The sequence below is a fragment of the Mytilus trossulus genome, chromosome 4 (assembly GCF_036588685.1).
Source record: "Mytilus trossulus isolate FHL-02 chromosome 4, PNRI_Mtr1.1.1.hap1, whole genome shotgun sequence".
Classification (NCBI taxonomy): Eukaryota; Metazoa; Mollusca; class Bivalvia; order Mytilida; family Mytilidae; genus Mytilus; species Mytilus trossulus.
The window spans coordinates 69,888,337-69,912,053 of record NC_086376.1 but is presented as its reverse complement, the minus strand read 5'-3'; the positions used below and the strand labels follow the sequence as shown (position 1 = coordinate 69,912,053).

Genomic DNA, 23,717 nt, shown 5'->3' with positions numbered 1-23,717 from the left:
TTTAAAGCAGAAAAAAATGAAAGGGTTCCACAGAAACCAATGCCTCGCCTACTTTTTCTGTTTGTCACAGGCTCAGAAAAAGAGGGACGAAAGATACCAAAGGGACAGTCAAACTCATAAATAGAAAATAAACTGACAATGCATGGCTAAAAATGAAAAAAGACAAACAGACAAACAATAGTACACATGACTCAACATAGAAAACTAAAGAATAAACAACACAAACCTGATCAACAAAAAATGGAGGGAAAATTATTAAAAAATTCCTCCAGATACTATCTTTTGATTGTAGAAAGCTTCTGTACAAGAAATAAATGCTTTTAAAACTTTGAACAGGTTGGGAACGACAAAAAACCCTCAATGTACTCCTCAATGAAATGACTATCCCTTTAATGAGGGGTACATTAGAAGTGATAAAAAACAGTTTTTTCTTTGTAAAAAACACTTTTTAGTACATATGATCAGCACATATTTAGGCCAGGATTTTTTAATTTGTTGGTTTACTGATCCGCCGACCCGATTTTGACGATTTCCAAAATAAAAATAAAATCGAATTTTCAGGCTTTTTTTTATTCTCGCCAACCCTAACAAATGCATTATCCCTGAAAAATAATTAAAATATCCTTTTTTATGAAATGAAATGCATTAATAACTAACAGAAGTGATGACATTTCCTGTTGTGAAAAATAAAACTTTCAGTTGTTTCTTAAAATAGACAAATCAATTATTAATGACCTTGAAATGTTGTTTGCGCAAATAATTTTGCGGTACAAAACCTGTGTTTAAAACCAATTAATTACACAATAAGTTCGTCTCCCTTATTTGTCACCAGTCCGTAAGATGCATGTTCTCATATAAATAGACTTGTCCAAATGTGGACAGGTGGAAGTTCAAGACATCAAGTTAAAATACTGAATTTTAACAAATCATTTGATATTTTCTTGTTTTATAGATAATAAAAAATATCGTCCATTTGGAGGAAAAACAGGAATAAAATTGAGAATGGAAATGGGGAATGTGTCAAAGAGACAACAGATTATTTAACCTGATATTCTCGTTTTTCCAGTGGACGAGTCTATTACGTTTTTGACACGTGTGTTGAAACCTATTTTCGTACGAAGTTTTTACTTTTTTTTTTCTTTATCAGTTTTCGTGCTTATTATTTTTCACCAAGTTATGATTAAAAGCTAAGTCAAATAACTGACGTGAATCTGTTTTTCTTGTTTATGAAATGACGATTTAATTTCGTCTTTGTCAGTGTACCCCCCCTTTTTTTTTACGGGAAATTATTAGACAATGTCATGCGATGTTTACAGCTGAGCAATAATATTTCATCAAACTAAAATTTAAGAACGATGAAAAAATAGTATGACAAACATATTATTAGAAAGGTGAAATATATTTTTATTTTGCATATCAGTTTTCTGTCTTGAAAGATCTTTTTTTTCTTTTTTTTTTCCGACTGACCAACAAATTAAAAAGCCGTGGCCTTATATTATTTTGAAGAAATTTCCCAAAGAACCATACAGCTATCTGGTATTATATGGTCAAAACATGTCATAGAATTTTGTAATATTCCTTGACTTGTATGTTCTTTATTATTTAAAATAATTTGACCCTCATTTAGAAAAGTTGTTCCGAATGTAATGATTTTTTCTCCTGCATAATAAAGTCAACAACATCCATCAATTACTTCATGGTAAGAGTTTATTTTGGTCGACATGTTTCGCCAACAAGGGTGGCAACTTCAGGACAATATTACACATGCAATCAAACAGTGAAATACAAATTTTGCAGTTGTGTGGTTCGCCAAAAGTAACATAACAATAAAGGTTGTTATGACGATTTTATAGATATAAATAGAAAGTGAAAGTAAAATAAGAATATAGTATAGTTAAAAGTGAAAGTTAGTCAATAGAGTAATTAACGATGTGGTTAGCTGCTATTCTTACATGTCTGTGTAGTTGTTCTCATGGAGGTTTCTAGTGGTATTAAATATTGTAGAAATGATGAAAGTAGATCATAAAATGTCAGTTCATTTCCAAATTAGACAGCACTCCACTGGCCATCCCGTACCAATTCAACTGGCCTCGCTCCGAGGGAGGTACTGCTTTTAATTGTGTTGGTAATAGGGTGAAGTGTATGATTTGGGGAATTGTAAATCTTGGTAGATTCGTTCATAAAAATTCACTTTGTTAATAAAGTGTTCCTGAATCAAGCTTTTCTTTATAAATATGTTTTGTGGTTTATGTGATTCATTTTGTTTCTGGTTCCTTCCTTTTTTCTCTAAGTAAAACGCCTGGTATTCTGAATTATTTTTACTTTGTGTATGATTGTCAATGAGACAACTGTCCACAAGAGACCAAAATGACACAGACATTAACAGTTATGTTAATCTTCAGTGATGGACTGCTACTTTTCTACAACAGTAAAATGACCCTTGTCTGAAGAACAGCTAGTCCTTCATTTTAGGGATAACATTCATTTGGTTTTTTTTCCCGAACCTGTTTAACTGCATACTGTATAATAACGTAATGGAAGAAAAACTAATTAAGTCCATATATGTTATATAAGGAAAAGCAGGAAATAAATTTTTACAAAATTACCATCTAGATACTAGTTTTTGATCATAAACAAGCTTCCGTTCAAGTACGGTATGATAGTAATCAAAGGTAGGAAGAAAGTTATAAGAAATTTAAAACTTTAACCACAGAGTGAATGTACTGTTAACTTGCAGAAAAACTAAGTCCATTTATAAGTAAAATAACGATAAAAAGGATTTGGTTTACAAAATTTTACTTCTGGAATCTGGATACTAGTATCATATAATCAGAAACAAATCGGAAAATTTATTATTTTTATGGAATTTTTTAAGTCAAAGGAACTAAAAACTCTACAGCAAATCATCAGACCGAACAAAATTCAAACTTTGTCTTGAGGACTGTAACATGTCATTATAACAAAAATATATACCTATTATCAAATCTATATCTTCATGAATGTCAAAAAAAGTGCAGAAAACAGATAAGTGAATTTTATTCGCCTGTTTATGGGACGTATCATGGTATACCGTTGTCCCCCGGTTCTGACATGTTGGATGTTAACCAGAAAAACACTTTAACCAATTTAAATGAAATTTGATGAATTGTTTATATCTTTTGATATTTATGTTCACAGACAAGTCCTTCAACAATGAGAAAAGGTTTTAAAAAAATTGAGGACAGAAAAGCAGCAGAAAGTGAAAGACTTGAAGAAATATAGGCAATGTAAGTACCATTAAATGATTTTGCTGCTTGTGGCATTTCCTCAAAGTAGCTTGTTTCCTCCAAATGAGACAACAGTCATGGATGTTGAGAAAAACATGCATGAAAAAATAGAAGAAGAAAAAAGGGAAAATGTCAAACATAGCCAGAAATTAGTAGTGGTTTTGCTAATTAATATTCATAATATGTAATTGAGAATTGTACCATGTGATAGTAGTTTGAACTGGACTGGCTTGATAGGCTTGATATCATTAAAATCTTTGAAACACGGATATTATAAGTTGCCCGTCACAGAGTCCTTATTTACAATCACTTTGATATTTCCGTATAGTGGTCAGGCGGTCAAAATCAAACCACTGAACGCGAATTTAGTGAATTTTTCGTGCTTTCGTGAGATTATTCTTCTTGAAATAGTGACATTTTAATTTTATGTGGGAACCTAGAGTTTAACGACTACACATACAAGGTTTGGACTTGCTTATTCTTCGGAAATTCAAGTATCAAATTTCACCCCGGCAACCTGTTTTTGTAAAGACCTTGTAAGCCAATTTTCAACACGAAGTTTGCAAATTTGACGTTTCAGCCATTTTAGCCTGTATTTTACACTTCAATGTTAAAGGCCTCTCGCTTCGATTTTTAAAATAGGTCAGGAACCTGTATTTTTGCAACAACAGTCATTATGTTTCGTTTAAGTGGTGTATATTGTTGTGTATATTCATTTTCGGCCCCGGCAACCTGTCTATCAATTAAATTAAAATTAAAACAGACATTTTTTCAAAATTCCCTATCATTTTAATGTAATTTCCGTGACCCGTATCCATTTCTTTAGTATAATATTCAAATAAGCAAAGTGGCGTTGATTTCTGGATATGATTCACTTGGTGTACAACAAAGAAACCCTTTTGTTTATTTTATTCCAATTCTACCAAGGACAGAAAAAGCAGCTAAAGACTTGGTCCAATGGAAGAAATAAAGGCAATGTATTAGTATTAGTAAACTGATTTAATCAGTCAGGGGACTTACTTAAATGAATGATTTTCTAAATCACTGATTCAAGTAACATTAAAAACCATTGTTCAGAGAACAATTAAAGGTCTTTCTACCAAAAAACATGTACTTTGATATGAAAGTAGTGAAATTTGGTTTAAAATGTAATTAATACAGCATCAAGTTATAGCTTATTGAACGCTTATTCCAAAAATATATGGTTTCTATGAAATATTTTTTATAAAAAAGGGAGATAATATGTTACTTCAGGTTTGAAAAATGTTTCTTCTGGTATTATTTGAAAGTTTACTTGACACTAATTCCAAAAATATCTGGTTTTATATACTTTTATATTAATAAAGTACAAAAAATAGCTACTTCTGGTTTACACAAGGCCATTTCTGGTTGGCTTTTCAAAGGTTAAATGGCTTGAAACCTAATGCAAAAAGTCCCATGGCTTTATCATGTATACATATGAGGTAAAAGCAAAGGTCAAAATCTAGAATGTCAATTTCAAGGTCATCAACCAAGGACCTCAAATCATAAGACCCTAGGTCTTAACTATATTTGGTTCATGAGTTATATCACCATATGCATATTTAAAAAAAAAAGAAGAGGGGAGAAAACTAATTTGAAGTAAGGGTACCCTTTAGACCAATATGTATGTGTTACAACATGTCGCAACTAACTACCCTTTCACCGATTGCTGCCCAGACAGAAGCTACTCTGAGACGATGGCTACCCTGAAAAAAAAATTCTCAAGTGGGAGATCTTCATAATAAATGTCAATAAAAACTTGTTTGTCGTTATTTGTGTATTTATTTTATTCACTAACACCATGTTCACAGGTTTTTTTATGTTTTGATATTTTTTTCCTCATAAAATATTCAAAGTTTCTTTTGGCATTATTTTAGTGAAATTCTGTAAATTCTGCTAATTGACCCAAAATCGTAATTTTTTAACCCAAAACGGCAAAATTTTGAAAAAAATAATGAGGCTGTACAAATTCCTCACACTGAACGATGTCCATTCCAAGTGTTTTGGACATAAAAGGACATTTGATGTAAAAATAGTATACTAGTTTGGCTTCAATTGTTCCATATTCTTTATGCATAACAAAAAATGTTCTCTCATTTCAAATTCCCGTAAATTCTGTAAATTTCCTCTGATTTTGACACCGTTTTCAACAAACGGAAGCGCCATGTTTACACTTTCATCTGGGTATTCATCAAAGAAAGATAACTCATGTTTGCACTGTTTTGAGCGGGAAATTTAAAAGATGTATTCCAATCCCGTTAAAACGGGACTCATCGTCAGCAGTCTGAAGGGTGAATCGTGGTAAACCGGGACTCAGCGGCAAAAGGGTTCAGTAAAAATATGTTGTTGATATTTTATATCTTATATCGTGCTTGAAAAGAGGTGAAAATAAGCCAAAATCAAAAACTAGGAAATGACCTTGACCTTTGACCTTGACACTATTTTCTTTTTTTTTATCCAAGGATTTCAAATCAAAAGAAACCTAGGTCTCTATTACTTATGGTTTACCAATTAATAATTACATTCTAGATACCTATTTTTTAAATACAGAAGGGGAAATAACTTTCATATAGAGTTTCCGGACAGCTTCGGTCAAAATTATTTTTAAGATCCTGAGGATAATGGGCATATTGGTGAAATAATTTTTCGTTATTGAATGCATCGTGATAGATTGTAAAACAGCATTAACTTTTAATTAATTTGATTTAAACAGCTTGAATAAAATAAATTTTGCTCTTTTAATTTTCATAAAATTTTGACAAAATATTTGCTTTGACTCTTAAATAAAAAAATCTCAAAAAACTTAAGCCACACACTTTATTAGAAAAATTTCATTCGATATATAGCAGTATGACAAAGACACTATTTTATCATTGAGAAGCTTAATATTTCCTAAACTAAAGAATGTGATTAAAACGTTCAGCTCTGTTTACAGAGTTATCTGCTCAGTGTTGTGTGGGCGTCAGACCACTAATTACTCCCTCAAATTTAGAACATATGTAAAAGAAGACCTACTCTAACACAAGATAGTGCTTTTGATATCATTGTTAACTTAATTTAACCAACAAATTTGCAGAAATGAAATTTTTGTTAAAAGAGAAATATATTTCAATCATTTTGAGCCAAAATTCACTTGTCTATCAGTTTGCATTAAATTTCAGCATTAATGTGCTCCATAGTATACTAATTTAAGATTTTCAGAAAACCAGGGATTTTTTGGAGTACCTCTGTTCTAAGGTCAGATGTACCACCTTAATAGTAGAATTTTGCAACAGAATATTTATCGTAATTTGAAAACAATTTGCTATTGACAAAACAAATATCAAATGATCATTTTAGAAATACATTGTGTTTCAAGTGCAAAAAATCTTTTAACAATTAACAATTAACATAGTTGTTTTCTGAGCTAGTTCTGATTGGTCAGGTTTTATTGTCTGTTTCTTACTTACATTCTATATGGATAGTTCAGTGGTATCTCACTTTTCAGGATATGGTGTGTGTTATTCAGAGGGGTCTTTTTATGTAATTTTGAAATGATATACATTTGATATTTGATAGTAATTGAGATTGGAAAGACCAAATATTATAGTGCATTAAGGTGGTACCTTACACTACAGGGAGATAACTCTGTAAAATCAGCTAAATGTTTTTATGACGTTGTGTTGTTCGGGAATATTAAGCTTCTCAATGATCAAAATTAGTGTTTGTCAAACTGCTATATAACCAGTGTAATTTTTCTGATAAAAAGGTTGGTTCAATTTTTTTGAAATTTTTTATTTTTGTCAAAGAGTCAAAGTAAATATTTTGTCAAAACTTTATGAAAATTCAACAAGCCAAATTACACAATTTTGATAAAGGTGGTTTTAATTTTGTTTATAATTTTTAAAATAAAGTTGAAAAAACATTTTGAATCAAAATCTATTTAACATTGTGAATGTTGAAAAGTTTACAAAACCAATCTTTAAAATCGAATATCCATGTTAAAGGCTTGTAATTGGCAATGTCACTAGTCCTTTCTTGTCATATTTGAATTAATCATATTTAAGGAAATTCATATTTAATGTCAAACCTCTTTGGTTGGTTAAAGGTTTTTTATTGGTTTAGTCATAAATTTGTAATAGATTCTACTCTTAAAGGGGCACTAGCTACGAGAAATATAAAAAATGTTATAGGTTACTTTTTTGGCTCAATCATTAATGAAAAGCAAATAGTGAAATAATAAATCACTGTAAACAGACAACATGATTCAATTTTCAAAATCAGCTTAATACAATGACTATAAAGTATTCACTTGCAAGTGAATAATTCAACCTCACTGAAATCATATTCATGTGAACTTTAATTTGACATCTTAGCTGGATATGAATAGCACCTGAATTATATGTGTACAGTTATTAAAAGGAAAAGAATGTCAAAATTAAAAGTGAAAAGAAGGTAAATCAATTTGATTGACTGATTTGATCCACAAAAAACATTCATTTCCTCTTAAGAAGCTGGTTACCTCCAAATGGGATGACAGTCATGGATGTTGAAATGGCCCACTACGCAGACTCACGAGGATGGGTGGCCTCAGATGTTCTCTAGTGGCCTACAACAGCTACAGGCTTCCTGCCCATGCCTGTAGAAGGGGACTTTGAGATGTCATGCTGAAGTTTTCTGGAGATTATCTGGTGTCATTTTTGGGAAGCAGTCCACATGGAAAAATGATGTAGCCAAACTAAAGATACGCTCGTTGGGTTCTTTCTAACGTTCCTGTTAAAGAAGCAGGAAAAAATAGAAGAATATGAGATGGAAAATGTCAAATTTACTTGGTCTACAGCAAAGAAACCCTTTTATTGTATTGCTGTTCTTCATATTCAAGTTCACAGACCAGTCCTTCAACAATGAGAAAATGTTTAAATATGAAAAATTGTGTATAAAAATGTTTTGATTTGTGTACATTAATGTGAATAATAATGACTTTCTTTTATTTCCAATTCTACCAAGGAGGATGGACAGAAGAATTAAGCAGCCTACAGTGAAAGACTTGAAGAAATATAGACAATGTGAGTAGGATTAAGTGATTTTGCTGCTTGTGGTGTTTCCTGGAAGTAGCTGGTGACCTCCAAATTGGACGACAGTCATGGATGTTGAAATGGCCTATGTCGCAGACTTGCGAGGACGGGCGGCCTCGGATGTTCGCTAGCGGCCTACGACAGCTACAGGCTTCCTGCCCATGCCTGTAGAAGGGGACTTTGAGATGTCATGCTAAAGTTTTCTGGAGATTATCTGGTGTCATTTTTGGGAAGCAGTCCACATGGAAAAATGATGTAGCCAAACTAAAGATACGCTCGATGGGTTCTTTCTAACGTTCCTGTTAAAGAAGCAGGAAAAAATAGAAGAATATGAGATGGAAAATGTCAAATTTACTTGGTCTACAGCAAAGAAACCCTTTTATTGTATTGCTGTTCTTCATATTCAAGTTCACAGACCAGTCCTTCAACAATGAGAAAATGTTTAAATATAAAAAATTGTGTATAAAAATGTTTTGATTTGTGTACATTAATGTGAATAATAATGACTTTCTTTTATTTCCAATTCTACCAAGGAGGATGGACAGAAGAATTAAGCAGCCTACAGTGAAAGACTTGAAGAAATATAGACAATGTGAGTAGGATTAAGTGATTTTGCTGCTTGTGGTGTTTCCTGGAAGTAGCTGGTGACCTCCAAATTGGACGACAGTCATGGATGTTGAAATGACCTACGTCGCAGACTTCCAAGGACGGGCGGCCTCGGATGTTCGCTAGCGGTCTACGACAGCTACAGGCTTCCTGCCCATGCCTGTAGAAGGGGACTTTGAGATGTCATGCTAAAGTTTTCTGGAGATTATCTGGTGTCATTTTTGGGAAGCAGTCCACATGGAAAAATGATGTAGCCAAACTAAAGATACGCTCGTTGGGTTCTTTCTAACGTTCCTGTTAAAGAAGCAGGAAAAAATAGAAGAATATGAGATGGAAAATGTCAAATTTACTTGGTCTACAGCAAAGAAACCCTTTTATTGTATTGCTGTTCTTCATATTCAAGTTCACAGACCAGTCCTTCAACAATGAGAAAATGTTTAAATATGAAAAATTGTGTATAAAAATGTTTTGATTTGTGTACATTAATGTGAATAATAATGACTTTCTTTTATTTCCAATTCTACCAAGGAGGATGGACAGAAGAATTAAGCAGCCTACAGTGTAAGGCTTAAAGAAATATAGACAATGTGAGTAGGATTAAGTGATTTTGCTGCTTGTGGTGTTTCCTGGAAGTAGCTGGTGACCTCCAAATTGGACGACAGTCATGGATGTTGAAATGGCCTACGTCGCAGACTTGCGAGGACGGGCGGCCTCGGATGTTCGCTAGCGGCCTACGACAGCTACAGGCTTCCTGCCCATGCCTGTAGAAGGGGACTTTGAGATGTCATGCTGAAGTTTTCTGGAGATTATCTGGTGTCATTTTTGGGAAGCAGTCCACATGGAAAAATGATGTAGCCAAACTAAAGATAAGCTCCATGGGTTCTTTCTAACGTCCCTGTTAAAGAAGCAGGAAAAAATAGAAGAATATGAGATGGAAAATGTCAAATTTACTTGGTCTACAGCAAAGAAACCCTTTTATTGTATTGCTGTTCTTCATATTCAAGTTCACAGACCAGTCCTTCAACAATGAGAAAATGTTTAAATATAAAAAATTGTGTATAAAAATGTTTTGATTTGTGTACATTAATGTGAATAATAATGACTTTCTTTTATTTCCAATTCTACCAAGGAGGATGGACAGAAGAATTAAGCAGCCTACAGTGAAAGACTTGAAGAAATATAGGCAATGTAAGTACGATTAAGTGATTTTGCTGCTTGTGGCGTTTCCTGGAAGTAGCTGGTGACCTCCAAATTGGACGACAGTCATGGATGTTGAAATGACCTACGTCGCAGACTCGCGAGGACGGGCGGCCTCGGATGTTCGCTAGCGGTCTACGACAGCTACAGGCTTCCTGCCCATGCCTGTAGAAGGGGACTTTGAGATGTCATGCTGAAGTTTTCTGGAGATTATCTGGTGTCATTTTTGGGAAGCAGTCCACATGGAAAAATGATGTAGCCAAACTAAAGATACGCTCTATGGGTTCTTTCTAACGTTCCTGTTAAAGAAGCAGGAAAAATTGGAAGAATATGAGATGGAAAATGTCAAATTTACTTGGTCTACAGCAAAGAAACCCTTTTATTGTATTGCTGTTCTTCATATTCAAGTTCACAGACCAGTCCTTCAACAATGAGAAAATGTTTAAATATAAAAAATTGTGTATAAAAATGTTTTGATTTGTGTACATTAATGTGAATAATAATGACTTTCTTTTATTTCCAATTCTACCAAGGAGGATGGACAGAAGAATTAAGCAGCCTACAGTGAAAGACTTGAAGAAATATAGACAATGTGAGTAGGATTAAGTGATTTTGCTGCTTGTGGTGTTTCCTGGAAGTAGCTGGTGACCTCCAAATTGGACGACAGTCATGGATGTTGAAATGGCCTACGTCGCAGACTTGCGAGGATGGGTGGCCTCGGATGTTTTCGCTAGCGGCCTACGACAGCTACAGGCTTCCTGCCCATGCCTGTAGAAGGGGACTTTGAGATGTCATGCTGAAGTTTTCTGGAGATTATCTGGTGTCATTTTTGGGAAGCAGTCCACATGGAAAAATGATGTAGCCAAACTAAAGATAAGCTCCATGGGTTCTTTCTAACGTCCCTGTTAAAGAAGCAGGAAAAAATAGAAGAATATGAGATGGAAAATGTCAAATTTACTTGGTCTACAGCAAAGAAACCCTTTTATTGTATTGCTGTTCTTCATATTCAAGTTCACAGACCAGTCCTTCAACAATGAGAAAATGTTTAAATATGAAAAATTGTGTATAAAAATGTTTTGATTTGTGTACATTAATGTGAATAATAATGACTTTCTTTTATTTCCAATTCTACCAAGGAGGATGGACAGAAGAATTAAGCAGCCTACAGTGAAAGACTTGAAGAAATATAGACAATGTGAGTAGGATTAAATGATTTTGCTGCTTGTGGCGTTTCCTGGAAGTAGCTGGTGACCTCCAAATTGGACGACAGTCATGGATGTTGAAATGACCTACGTCGCAGACTCGCGAGGACGGGCGGCCTCGGATGTTCGCTAGCGGTCTACGACAGCTACAGGCTTCCTGCCCATGCCTGTAGAAGGGGACTTTGAGATGTCATGCTGAAGTTTTCTGGAGATTATCTGGTGTCATTTTTGGGAAGCAGTCCACATGGAAAAATGATGTAGCCAAACTAAAGATACGCTCGATGGGTTCTTTCTAACGTTCCTGTTAAAGAAGCAGGAAAAATTAGAAGAATATGAGATGGAAAATGTCAAATTTACTTGGTCTACAGCAAAGAAACCCTTTTATTGTATTGCTGTTCTTCATATTCAAGTTCACAGACCAGTCCTTCAACAATGAGAAAATGTTTAAATATAAAAAATTGTGTATAAAAATGTTTTGATTTGTGTACATTAATGTGAATAATAATGACTTTCTTTTATTTCCAATTCTACCAAGGAGGATGGACAGAAGAATTAAGCAGCCTACAGTGAAAGACTTGAAGAAATATAGGCAATGTAAGTACGATTAAGTGATTTTGCTGCTTGTGGCGTTTCCTGGAAGTTGCTGGTGACCTCCAAATTGGAAGACAGTCATGGATGTTGAAATGACCTACGTCGCAGACTCGCGAGGACGGGCGGCCTCGGATGTTCGCTAGCGGTCTACGACAGCTACAGGCTTCCTGCCCATGCCTGTAGAAGGGGACTTTGAGATGTCATGCTGAAGTTTTCTGGAGATTATCTGGTGTCATTTTTGGGAAGCAGTCCACATGGAAAAATGATGTAGCCAAACTAAAGATACGCTCGTTGGGTTCTTTCTAACGTTCCTGTTAAAGAAGCAGGAAAAAATAGAAGAATATGAGATGGAAAATGTCAAATTTACTTGGTCTACAGCAAAGAAACCCTTTTATTGTATTGCTGTTCTTCATATTCAAGTTCACAGACCAGTCCTTCAACAATGAGAAAATGTTTAAATATGAAAAATTGTGTATAAAAATGTTTTGATTTGTGTACATTAATGTGAATAATAATGACTTTCTTTTATTTCCAATTCTACCAAGGAGGATGGACAGAAGAATTAAGCAGCCTACAGTGAAAGACTTGAAGAAATATAGACAATGTGAGTAGGATTAAGTGATTTTGCTGCTTGTGGTGTTTCCTGGAAGTAGCTAGTGACCTCCAAATTGGACGACAGTCATGGATGTTGAAATGGCCTATGTCGCAGACTTGCGAGGACGGGCGGCCTCGGATGTTCGCTAGCGGCCTACGACAGCTACAGGCTTCCTGCCCATGCCTGTAGAAGGGGACTTTGAGATGTCATGCTGAAGTTTTCTGGAGATTATCTGGTGTCATTTTTGGGAAGCAGTCCACATGGAAAAATGATGTAGCCAAACTAAAGATAAGCTCCATGGGTTCTTTCTAACGTCCCTGTTAAAGAAGCAGGAAAAAATAGAAGAATATGAGATGGAAAATGTCAAATTTACTTGGTCTACAGCAAAGAAACCCTTTTATTGTATTGCTGTTCTTCATATTCAAGTTCACAGACCAGTCCTTCAACAATGAGAAAATGTTTAAATATGAAAAATTGTGTATAAAAATGTTTTGATTTGTGTACATTAATGTGAATAATAATGACTTTCTTTTATTTCCAATTCTACCAAGGAGGATGGACAGAAGAATTAAGCAGCCTACAGTGAAAGACTTGAAGAAATATAGACAATGTGAGTAGGATTAAGTGATTTTGCTGCTTGTGGCGTTTCCTGGAAGTAGCTGGTGACCTCCAAATTGGACGACAGTCATGGATGTTGAAATGGCCTACGTCGCAGACTCGCGAGGACGGGCGGCCTCGGATGTTCGCTAGCGGTCTACGACAGCTACAGGCTTCCTGCCCATGCCTGTAGAAGGGGACTTTGAGATGTCATGCTGAAGTTTTCTGGAGATTATCTGGTGTCATTTTTGGGAAGCAGTCCACATGGAAAAATGATGTAGCCAAACTAAAGATAAGCTCCATGGGTTCTTTCTAACGTCCCTGTTAAAGAAGCAGGAAAAAATAGAAGAATATGAGATGGAAAATGTCAAATTTACTTGGTCTACAGCAAAGAAACCCTTTTATTGTATTGCTGTTCTTCATATTCAAGTTCACAGACCAGTCCTTCAACAATGAGAAAATGTTTAAATATAAAAAATTGTGTATAAAAATGTTTTGATTTGTGTACATTAATGTGAATAATAATGACTTTCTTTTATTTCCAATTCTACCAAGGAGGATGGACAGAAGAATTAAGCAGCCTACAGTGAAAGACTTGAAGAAATATAGGCAATGTGAGTACGATTAAGTGATTTTGCTGCTTGTGGCGTTTCCTGGAAGTAGCTGGTGACCTCCAAATTGGACAACAGTCATGGATGTTGAAATGACCTACGTCGCAGACTCACGAGGACGGGCGGCCTCGGATGTTCGCTAGCGGTCTACGACAGCTACAGGCTTCCTGCCCATGCCTGTAGAAGGGGACTTTGAGATGTCATGCTGAAGTTTTCTGGAGATTATCTGGTGTCATTTTTGGGAAGCAGTCCACATGGAAAAATGATGTAGCCAAACTAAAGATACGCTCGATGGGTTCTTTCTAACGTTCCTGTTAAAGAAGCAGGAAAAAAATAGAAGAATATGAGATGGAAAATGTCAAATTTACTTGGTCTACAGCAAAGAAACCCTTTTATTGTATTGCTGTTCTTCATATTCAAGTTCACAGACCAGTCCTTCAACAATGAGAAAATGTTTAAATATGAAAAATTGTGTATAAAAATGTTTTGATTTGTGTACATTAATGTGAATAATAATGACTTTCTTTTATTTCCAATTCTACCAAGGAGGATGGACAGAAGAATTAAGCAGCCTACAGTGAAAGACTTGAAGAAATATAGACAATGTGAGTAGGATAAAGTGATTTTGCTGCTTGTGGCGTTTCCTGGAAGTAGCTTGTGACCTCCAAATTGGACGACAGTCATGGATGTTGAAATGGCCTACGTCACAGACTTGCGAGGACGGGCGGCCTCGGATGTTCGCTAGCGGTCTACGACAGCTACAGGCTTCCTACCCATGCCTGTAGAAGGGGACTTTGAGATGTCATGCTAAAGTTTTCTGGAGATTATCTGGTGTCATTTTTGGGAAGCAGTCCACATGGAAAAATGATGTAGCCAAACTAAAGATACGCTCGTTGGGTTCTTTCTAACGTTCCTGTTAAAGAAGCAGGAAAAAATAGAAGAATATGAGATGGAAAATGTCAAATTTACTTGGTCTACAGCAAAGAAACCCTTTTATTGTATTGCTGTTCTTCATATTCAAGTTCACAGACCAGTCCTTCAACAATGAGAAAATGTTTAAATATGAAAAATTGTGTATAAAAATGTTTTGATTTGTGTACATTAATGTGAATAATAATGACTTTCTTTTATTTCCAATTCTACCAAGGAGGATGGACAGAAGAATTAAGCAGCCTACAGTGAAAGACTTGAAGAAATATAGACAATGTGAGTAGGATTAAGTGATTTTGCTGCTTGTGGTGTTTCCTGGAAGTAGCTGGTGACCTCCAAATTGGACGACAGTCATGGATGTTGAAATGGCCTATGTCGCAGACTTGCGAGGACGGGCGGCCTCGGATGTTCGCTAGCGGCCTACGACAGCTACAGGCTTCCTGCCCATGCCTGTAGAAGGGGACTTTGAGATGTCATGCTGAAGTTTTCTGGAGATTATCTGGTGTCATTTTTGGGAAGCAGTCCACATGGAAAAATGATGTAGCCAAACTAAAGATAAGCTCGATGGGTTCTTTCTAACGTTCCTGTTAAAGAAGCAGGAAAAAATAGAAGAATATGAGATGGAAAATGTCAAATTTACTTGGTCTACAGCAAAGAAACCCTTTTATTGTATTGCTGTTCTTCATATTCAAGTTCACAGACCAGTCCTTCAACAATGAGAAAATGTTTAAATATGAAAAATTGTGTATAAAAATGTTTTGATTTGTGTACATTAATGTGAATAATAATGACTTTCTTTTATTTCCAATTCTACCAAGGAGGATGGACAGAAGAATTAAGCAGCCTACAGTGAAAGACTTGAAGAAATATAGGCAATGTAAGTACGATTAAGTGATTTTGCTGCTTGTGGCGTTTCCTGGAAGTAGCTGGTGACCTCCAAATTGGACGACAGTCATGGATGTTGAAATGACCTACGTCGCAGACTCGCGAGGACGGGCGGCCTCGGATGTTCGCTAGCGGTCTACGACAGCTACAGGCTTCCTGCCCATGCCTGTAGAAGGGGACTTTGAGATGTCATGCTGAAGTTTTCTGGAGATTATCTGGTGTCATTTTTGGGAAGCAGTCCACATGGAAAAATGATGTAGCCAAACTAAAGATACGCTCGATGGGTTCTTTCTAACGTTCCTGTTAAAGAAGCAGGAAAAATTAGAAGAATATGAGATGGAAAATGTCAAATTTACTTGGTCTACAGCAAAGAAACCCTTTTATTGTATTGCTGTTCTTCATATTCAAGTTCACAGACCAGTCCTTCAACAATGAGAAAATGTTTAAATATAAAAAATTGTGTATAAAAATGTTTTGATTTGTGTACATTAATGTGAATAATAATGACTTTCTTTTATTTCCAATTCTACCAAGGAGGATGGACAGAAGAATTAAGCAGCCTACAGTGAAAGACTTGAAGAAATATAGGCAATGTGAGTACGATTAAGTGATTTTGCTGCTTGTGGCGTTTCCTGGAAGTAGCTGGTGACCTCCAAATTGGACGACAGTCATGGATGTTGAAATGGCCTACGTCGCAGACTTGCGAGGACGGGCGGCCTCGGATGTTCGCTAGCGGCCTACGACAGCTACAGGCTTCCTGCCCATGCCTGTAGAAGGGGACTTTGAGATGTCATGCTGAAGTTTTCTGGAGATTATCTGGTGTCATTTTTGGGAAGCAGTCCACATGGAAAAATGATGTAGCCAAACTAAAGATAAGCTCGATGGGTTCTTTCTAACGTTCCTGTTAAAGAAGCAGGAAAAAATAGAAGAATATGAGATGGAAAATGTCAAATTTACTTGGTCTACAGCAATGAAACCCTTTTATTGTATTGCTGTTCTTCATATTCAAGTTCACAGACCAGTCCTTCAACAATGAGAAAATGTTTAAATATGAAAAATTGTGTATAAAAATGTTTTGATTTGTGTACATTAATGTGAATAATAATGACTTTCTTTTATTTCCAATTCTACCAAGGAGGATGGACAGAAGAATTAAGCAGCCTACAGTGAAAGACTTGAAGAAATATAGGCAATGTAAGTACGATTAAGTGATTTTGCTGCTTGTGGCGTTTCCTGGAAGTAGCTGGTGACCTCCAAATTGGACGACAGTCATGGATGTTGAAATGACCTACGTCGCAGACTCGCGAGGACGGGCGGCCTCGGATGTTCGCTAGCGGTCTACGACAGCTACAGGCTTCCTGCCCATGCCTGTAGAAGGGGACTTTGAGATGTCATGCTGAAGTTTTCTGGAGATTATCTGGTGTCATTTTTGGGAAGCAGTCCACATGGAAAAATGATGTAGCCAAACTAAAGATACGCTCGATGGGTTCTTTCTAACGTTCCTGTTAAAGAAGCAGGAAAAATTAGAAGAATATGAGATGGAAAATGTCAAATTTACTTGGTCTACAGCAAAGAAACCCTTTTATTGTATTGCTGTTCTTCATATTCAAGTTCACAGACCAGTCCTTCAACAATGAGAAAATGTTTAAATATAAAAAATTGTGTATAAAAATGTTTTGATTTGTGTACATTAATGTGAATAATAATGACTTTCTTTTATTTCCAATTCTACCAAGGAGGATGGACAGAAGAATTAAGCAGCCTACAGTGAAAGACTTGAAGAAATATAGGCAATGTGAGTGCGATTAAGTGATTTTGCTGCTTGTGGCGTTTCCTGGAAGTAGCTGGTGACCTCCAAATTGGACGACAGTCATGGATGTTGAAATGGCCTACGTCGCAGACTTGCGAGGACGGGCGGCCTCGGATGTTCGCTAGCGGCCTACGACAGCTACAGGCTTCCTGCCCATGCCTGTAGAAGGGGACTTTGAGATGTCATGCTGAAGTTTTCTGGAGATTATCTGGTGTCATTTTTGGGAAGCAGTCCACATGGAAAAATGATGTAGCCAAACTAAAGATAAGCTCGATGGGTTCTTTCTAACGTTCCTGTTAAAGAAGCAGGAAAAAATAGAAGAATATGAGATGGAAAATGTCAAATTTACTTGGTCTACAGCAAAGAAACCCTTTTATTGTATTGCTGTTCTTCATATTCAAGTTCACAGACCAGTCCTTCAACAATGAGAAAATGTTTAAATATGAAAAATTGTGTATAAAAATGTTTTGATTTGTGTACATTAATGTGAATAATAATGACTTTCTTTTATTTCCAATTCTACCAAGGAGGATGGACAGAAGAATTAAGCAGCCTACAGTGAAAGACTTGAAGAAATATAGACAATGTGAGTAGGATTAAGTGATTTTGCTGCTTGTGGTGTTTCCTGGAAGTAGCTGGTGACCTCCAAATTGGACGACAGTCATGGATGTTGAAATGGCCTATGTCGCAGACTTGCGAGGACGGGCGGCCTCGGATGTTCGCTAGCGGCCTACGACAGCTACAGGCTTCCTGCCCATGCCTGTAGAAGGGGACTTTGAGATGTCATGCTAAAGTTTTCTGGAGATTATCTGGTGTCATTTTTGGGAAGCAGTCCACATGGAAAAATGATGTAGCCAAACTAAAGATACGCTCGGTGGGTTCTTTCTAACGTTCCTGTTAAAGAAGCAGGAAAAAATAGAAGAATATGAGATGGAAAATGTCAAATTTACTTGGTCTACAGCAAAGAAACCCTTTTATTGTATTGCTGTTCTTCATATTCAAGTTCACAGACCAGTCCTTCAACAATGAGAAAATGTTTAAATATAAAAAAATTTGTATAAAAATGTTTTGATTTGTGTACATTAATGTGAATAATAATGACTTTCTTTTATTTCCAATTCTACCAAGGAGGATGGACAGAAGAATTAAGCAGCCTACAGTGAAAGACTTGAAGAAATATAGGCAATGTGAGTACGATTAAGTGATTTTGCTGCTTGTGGCGTTTCCTGGAAGTAGCTGGTGACCTCCAAATTGGACGACAGTCATGGATGTTGAAATGGCCTACGTCACAGACTTGCGAGGACGGGCGGCCTCGGATGTTCGCTAGCGGTCTACGACAGCTACAGGCTTCCTACCCATGCCTGTAGAAGGGGACTTTGAGATGTCATGCTAAAGTTTTCTGGAGATTATCTGGTGTCATTTTTGGGAAGCAGTCCACATGGAAAAATGATGTAGCCAAACTAAAGATACGCTCGTTGGGTTCTTTCTAACGTTCCTGTTAAAGAAGCAGGAAAAAATAGAAGAATATGAGATGGAAAATGTCAAATTTACTTGGTCTACAGCAAAGAAACCCTTTTATTGTATTGCTGTTCTTCATATTCAAGTTCACAGACCAGTCCTTCAACAATGAGAAAATGTTTAAATATGAAAAATTGTGTATAAAAATGTTTTGATTTGTGTACATTAATGTGAATAATAATGACTTTCTTTTATTTCCAATTCTACCAAGGAGGATGGACAGAAGAATTAAGCAGCCTACAGTGAAAGACTTGAAGAAATATAGACAATGTGAGTAGGATTAAGTGATTTTGCTGCTTGTGGTGTTTCCTGGAAGTAGCTGGTGACCTCCAAATTGGACGACAGTCATGGATGTTGAAATGGCCTATGTCGCAGACTTGCGAGGACGGGCGGCCTCGGATGTTCGCTAGCGGCCTACGACAGCTACAGGCTTCCTGCCCATGCCTGTAGAAGGGGACTTTGAGATGTCATGCTGAAGTTTTCTGGAGATTATCTGGTGTCATTTTTGGGAAGCAGTCCACATGGAAAAATGATGTAGCCAAACTAAAGATAAGCTCGATGGGTTCTTTCTAACGTTCCTGTTAAAGAAGCAGGAAAAAATAGAAGAATATGAGATGGAAAATGTCAAATTTACTTGGTCTACAGCAAAGAAACCCTTTTATTGTATTGCTGTTCTTCATATTCAAGTTCACAGACCAGTCCTTCAACAATGAGAAAATGTTTAAATATGAAAAATTGTGTATAAAAATGTTTTGATTTGTGTACATTAATGTGAATAATAATGACTTTCTTTTATTTCCAATTCTACCAAGGAGGATGGACAGAAGAATTAAGCAGCCTACAGTGAAAGACTTGAAGAAATATAGGCAATGTAAGTACGATTAAGTGATTTTGCTGCTTGTGGCGTTTCCTGGAAGTAGCTGGTGACCTCCAAATTGGACGACAGTCATGGATGTTGAAATGACCTACGTCGCAGACTCGCGAGGACGGGCGGCCTCGGATGTTCGCTAGCGGTCTACGACAGCTACAGGCTTCCTGCCCATGCCTGTAGAAGGGGACTTTGAGATGTCATGCTGAAGTTTTCTGGAGATTATCTGGTGTCATTTTTGGGAAGCAGTCCACATGGAAAAATGATGTAGCCAAACTAAAGATACGCTCGATGGGTTCTTTCTAACGTTCCTGTTAAAGAAGCAGGAAAAATTAGAAGAATATGAGATGGAAAATGTCAAATTTACTTGGTCTACAGCAAAGAAACCCTTTTATTGTATTGCTGTTCTTCATATTCAAGTTCACAGACCAGTCCTTCAACAATGAGAAAATGTTTAAATATAAAAAATTGTGTATAAAAATGTTTTGATTTGTGTACATTAATGTGAATAATAATGACTTTCTTTTATTTCCAATTCTACCAAGGAGGATGGACAGAAGAATTAAGCAGCCTACAGTGAAAGACTTGAAGAAATATAGGCAATGTGAGTACGATTAAGTGATTTTGCTGCTTGTGGCGTTTCCTGGAAGTAGCTGGTGACCTCCAAATTGGACGACAGTCATGGATGTTGAAATGGCCTACGTCGCAGACTTGCGAGGACGGGCGGCCTCGGATGTTCGCTAGCGGCCTACGACAGCTACAGGCTTCCTGCCCATGCCTGTAGAAGGGGACTTTGAGATGTCATGCTGAAGTTTTCTGGAGATTATCTGGTGTCATTTTTGGGAAGCAGTCCACATGGAAAAATGATGTAGCCAAACTAAAGATAAGCTCGATGGGTTCTTTCTAACGTTCCTGTTAAAGAAGCAGGAAAAAATAGAAGAATATGAGATGGAAAATGTCAAATTTACTTGGTCTACAGCAATGAAACCCTTTTATTGTATTGCTGTTCTTCATATTCAAGTTCACAGACCAGTCCTTCAACAATGAGAAAATGTTTAAATATGAAAAATTGTGTATAAAAATGTTTTGATTTGTGTACATTAATGTGAATAATAATGACTTTCTTTTATTTCCAATTCTACCAAGGAGGATGGACAGAAGAATTAAGCAGCCTACAGTGAAAGACTTGAAGAAATATAGGCAATGTAAGTACGATTAAGTGATTTTGCTGCTTGTGGCGTTTCCTGGAAGTAGCTGGTGACCTCCAAATTGGACGACAGTCATGGATGTTGAAATGACCTACGTCGCAGACTCGCGAGGACGGGCGGCCTCGGATGTTCGCTAGCGGTCTACGACAGCTACAGGCTTCCTGCCCATGCCTGTAGAAGGGGACTTTGAGATGTCATGCTGAAGTTTTCTGGAGATTATCTGGTGTCATTTTTGGGAAGCAGTCCACATGGAAAAATGATGTAGCCAAACTAAAGATACGCTCGATGGGTTCTTTCTAACGTTCCTGTTAAAGAAGCAGGAAAAATTAGAAGAATATGAGATGGAAAATGTCAAATTTACTTGGTCTACAGCAAAGAAACCCTTTTATTGTATTGCTGTTCTTCATATTCAAGTTCACAGACCAGTCCTTCAACAATGAGAAAATGTTTAAATATAAAAAATTGTGTATAAAAATGTTTTGATTTGTGTACATTAATGTGAATAATAATGACTTTCTTTTATTTCCAATTCTACCAAGGAGGATGGACAGAAGAATTAAGCAGCCTACAGTGAAAGACTTGAAGAAATATAGGCAATGTGAGTACGATTAAGTGATTTTGCTGCTTGTGGCGTTTCCTGGAAGTAGCTGGTGACCTCCAAATTGGACGACAGTCATGGATGTTGAAATGGCCTACGTCGCAGACTTGCGAGGACGGGCGGCCTCGGATGTTCGCTAGCGGCCTACGACAGCTACAGGCTTCCTGCCCATGCCTGTAGAAGGGGACTTTGAGATGTCATGCTGAAGTTTTCTGGAGATTATCTGGTGTCATTTTTGGGAAGCAGTCCACATGGAAAAATGATGTAGCCAAACTAAAGATAAGCTCGATGGGTTCTTTCTAACGTTCCTGTTAAAGAAGCAGGAAAAAATAGAAGAATATGAGATGGAAAATGTCAAATTTACTTGGTCTACAGCAAAGAAACCCTTTTATTGTATTGCTGTTCTTCATATTCAAGTTCACAGACCAGTCCTTCAACAATGAGAAAATGTTTAAATATGAAAAATTGTGTATAAAAATGTTTTGATTTGTGTACATTAATGTGAATAATAATGACTTTCTTTTATTTCCAATTCTACCAAGGAGGATGGACAGAAGAATTAAGCAGCCTACAGTGAAAGACTTGAAGAAATATAGACAATGTGAGTAGGATTAAGTGATTTTGCTGCTTGTGGTGTTTCCTGGAAGTAGCTGGTGACCTCCAAATTGGACGACAGTCATGGATGTTGAAATGGCCTATGTCGCAGACTTGCGAGGACGGGCGGCCTCGGATGTTCGCTAGCGGCCTACGACAGCTACAGGCTTCCTGCCCATGCCTGTAGAAGGGGACTTTGAGATGTCATGCTAAAGTTTTCTGGAGATTATCTGGTGTCATTTTTGGGAAGCAGTCCACATGGAAAAATGATGTAGCCAAACTAAAGATACGCTCGGTGGGTTCTTTCTAACGTTCCTGTTAAAGAAGCAGGAAAAAATAGAAGAATATGAGATGGAAAATGTCAAATTTACTTGGTCTACAGCAAAGAAACCCTTTTATTGTATTGCTGTTCTTCATATTCAAGTTCACAGACCAGTCCTTCAACAATGAGAAAATGTTTAAATATAAAAAAATTTGTATAAAAATGTTTTGATTTGTGTACATTAATGTGAATAATAATGACTTTCTTTTATTTCCAATTCTACCAAGGAGGATGGACAGAAGAATTAAGCAGCCTACAGTGAAAGACTTGAAGAAATATAGGCAATGTGAGTACGATTAAGTGATTTTGCTGCTTGTGGCGTTTCCTGGAAGTAGCTGGTGACCTCCAAATTGGACGACAGTCATGGATGTTGAAATGGCCTACGTCACAGACTTGCGAGGACGGGCGGCCTCGGATGTTCGCTAGCGGTCTACGACAGCTACAGGCTTCCTACCCATGCCTGTAGAAGGGGACTTTGAGATGTCATGCTAAAGTTTTCTGGAGATTATCTGGTGTCATTTTTGGGAAGCAGTCCACATGGAAAAATGATGTAGCCAAACTAAAGATAAGCTCGATGGGTTCTTTCTAACGTTCCTGTTAAAGAAGCAGGAAAAAATAGAAGAATATGAGATGGAAAATGTCAAATTTACTTGGTCTACAGCAATGAAACCCTTTTATTGTATTGCTGTTCTTCATATTCAAGTTCACAGACCAGTCCTTCAACAATGAGAAAATGTTTAAATATGAAAAATTGTGTATAAAAATGTTTTGATTTGTGTACATTAATGTGAATAATAATGACTTTCTTTTATTTCCAATTCTACCAAGGAGGATGGACAGAAGAATTAAGCAGCCTACAGTGAAAGACTTGAAGAAATATAGGCAATGTAAGTACGATTAAGTGATTTTGCTGCTTGTGGCGTTTCCTGGAAGTAGCTGGTGACCTCCAAATTGGACGACAGTCATGGATGTTGAAATGACCTACGTCGCAGACTCGCGAGGACGGGCGGCCTCGGATGTTCGCTAGCGGTCTACGACAGCTACAGGCTTCCTGCCCATGCCTGTAGAAGGGGACTTTGAGATGTCATGCTGAAGTTTTCTGGAGATTATCTGGTGTCATTTTTGGGAAGCAGTCCACATGGAAAAATGATGTAGCCAAACTAAAGATACGCTCGATGGGTTCTTTCTAACGTTCCTGTTAAAGAAGCAGGAAAAATTAGAAGAATATGAGATGGAAAATGTCA

At 36.7% G+C, this 23,717-nt stretch overlaps 1 long non-coding RNA gene across 2 annotated transcripts in view; it reads left to right on the top strand.

Moving 5' to 3' along the window:
- Window positions 1-23,717, top strand: part of LOC134715843 (uncharacterized) — a 45,919-nt gene that overhangs the window by 1,070 nt on the left and 21,132 nt on the right. For both annotated transcript variants that reach the window (XR_010106808.1, XR_010106807.1), the window contains exon 2: window positions 3,178-3,266. This is a non-coding gene — a long non-coding RNA (uncharacterized LOC134715843). The remainder of the gene's footprint in view (window positions 1-3,177; window positions 3,267-23,717) is intronic.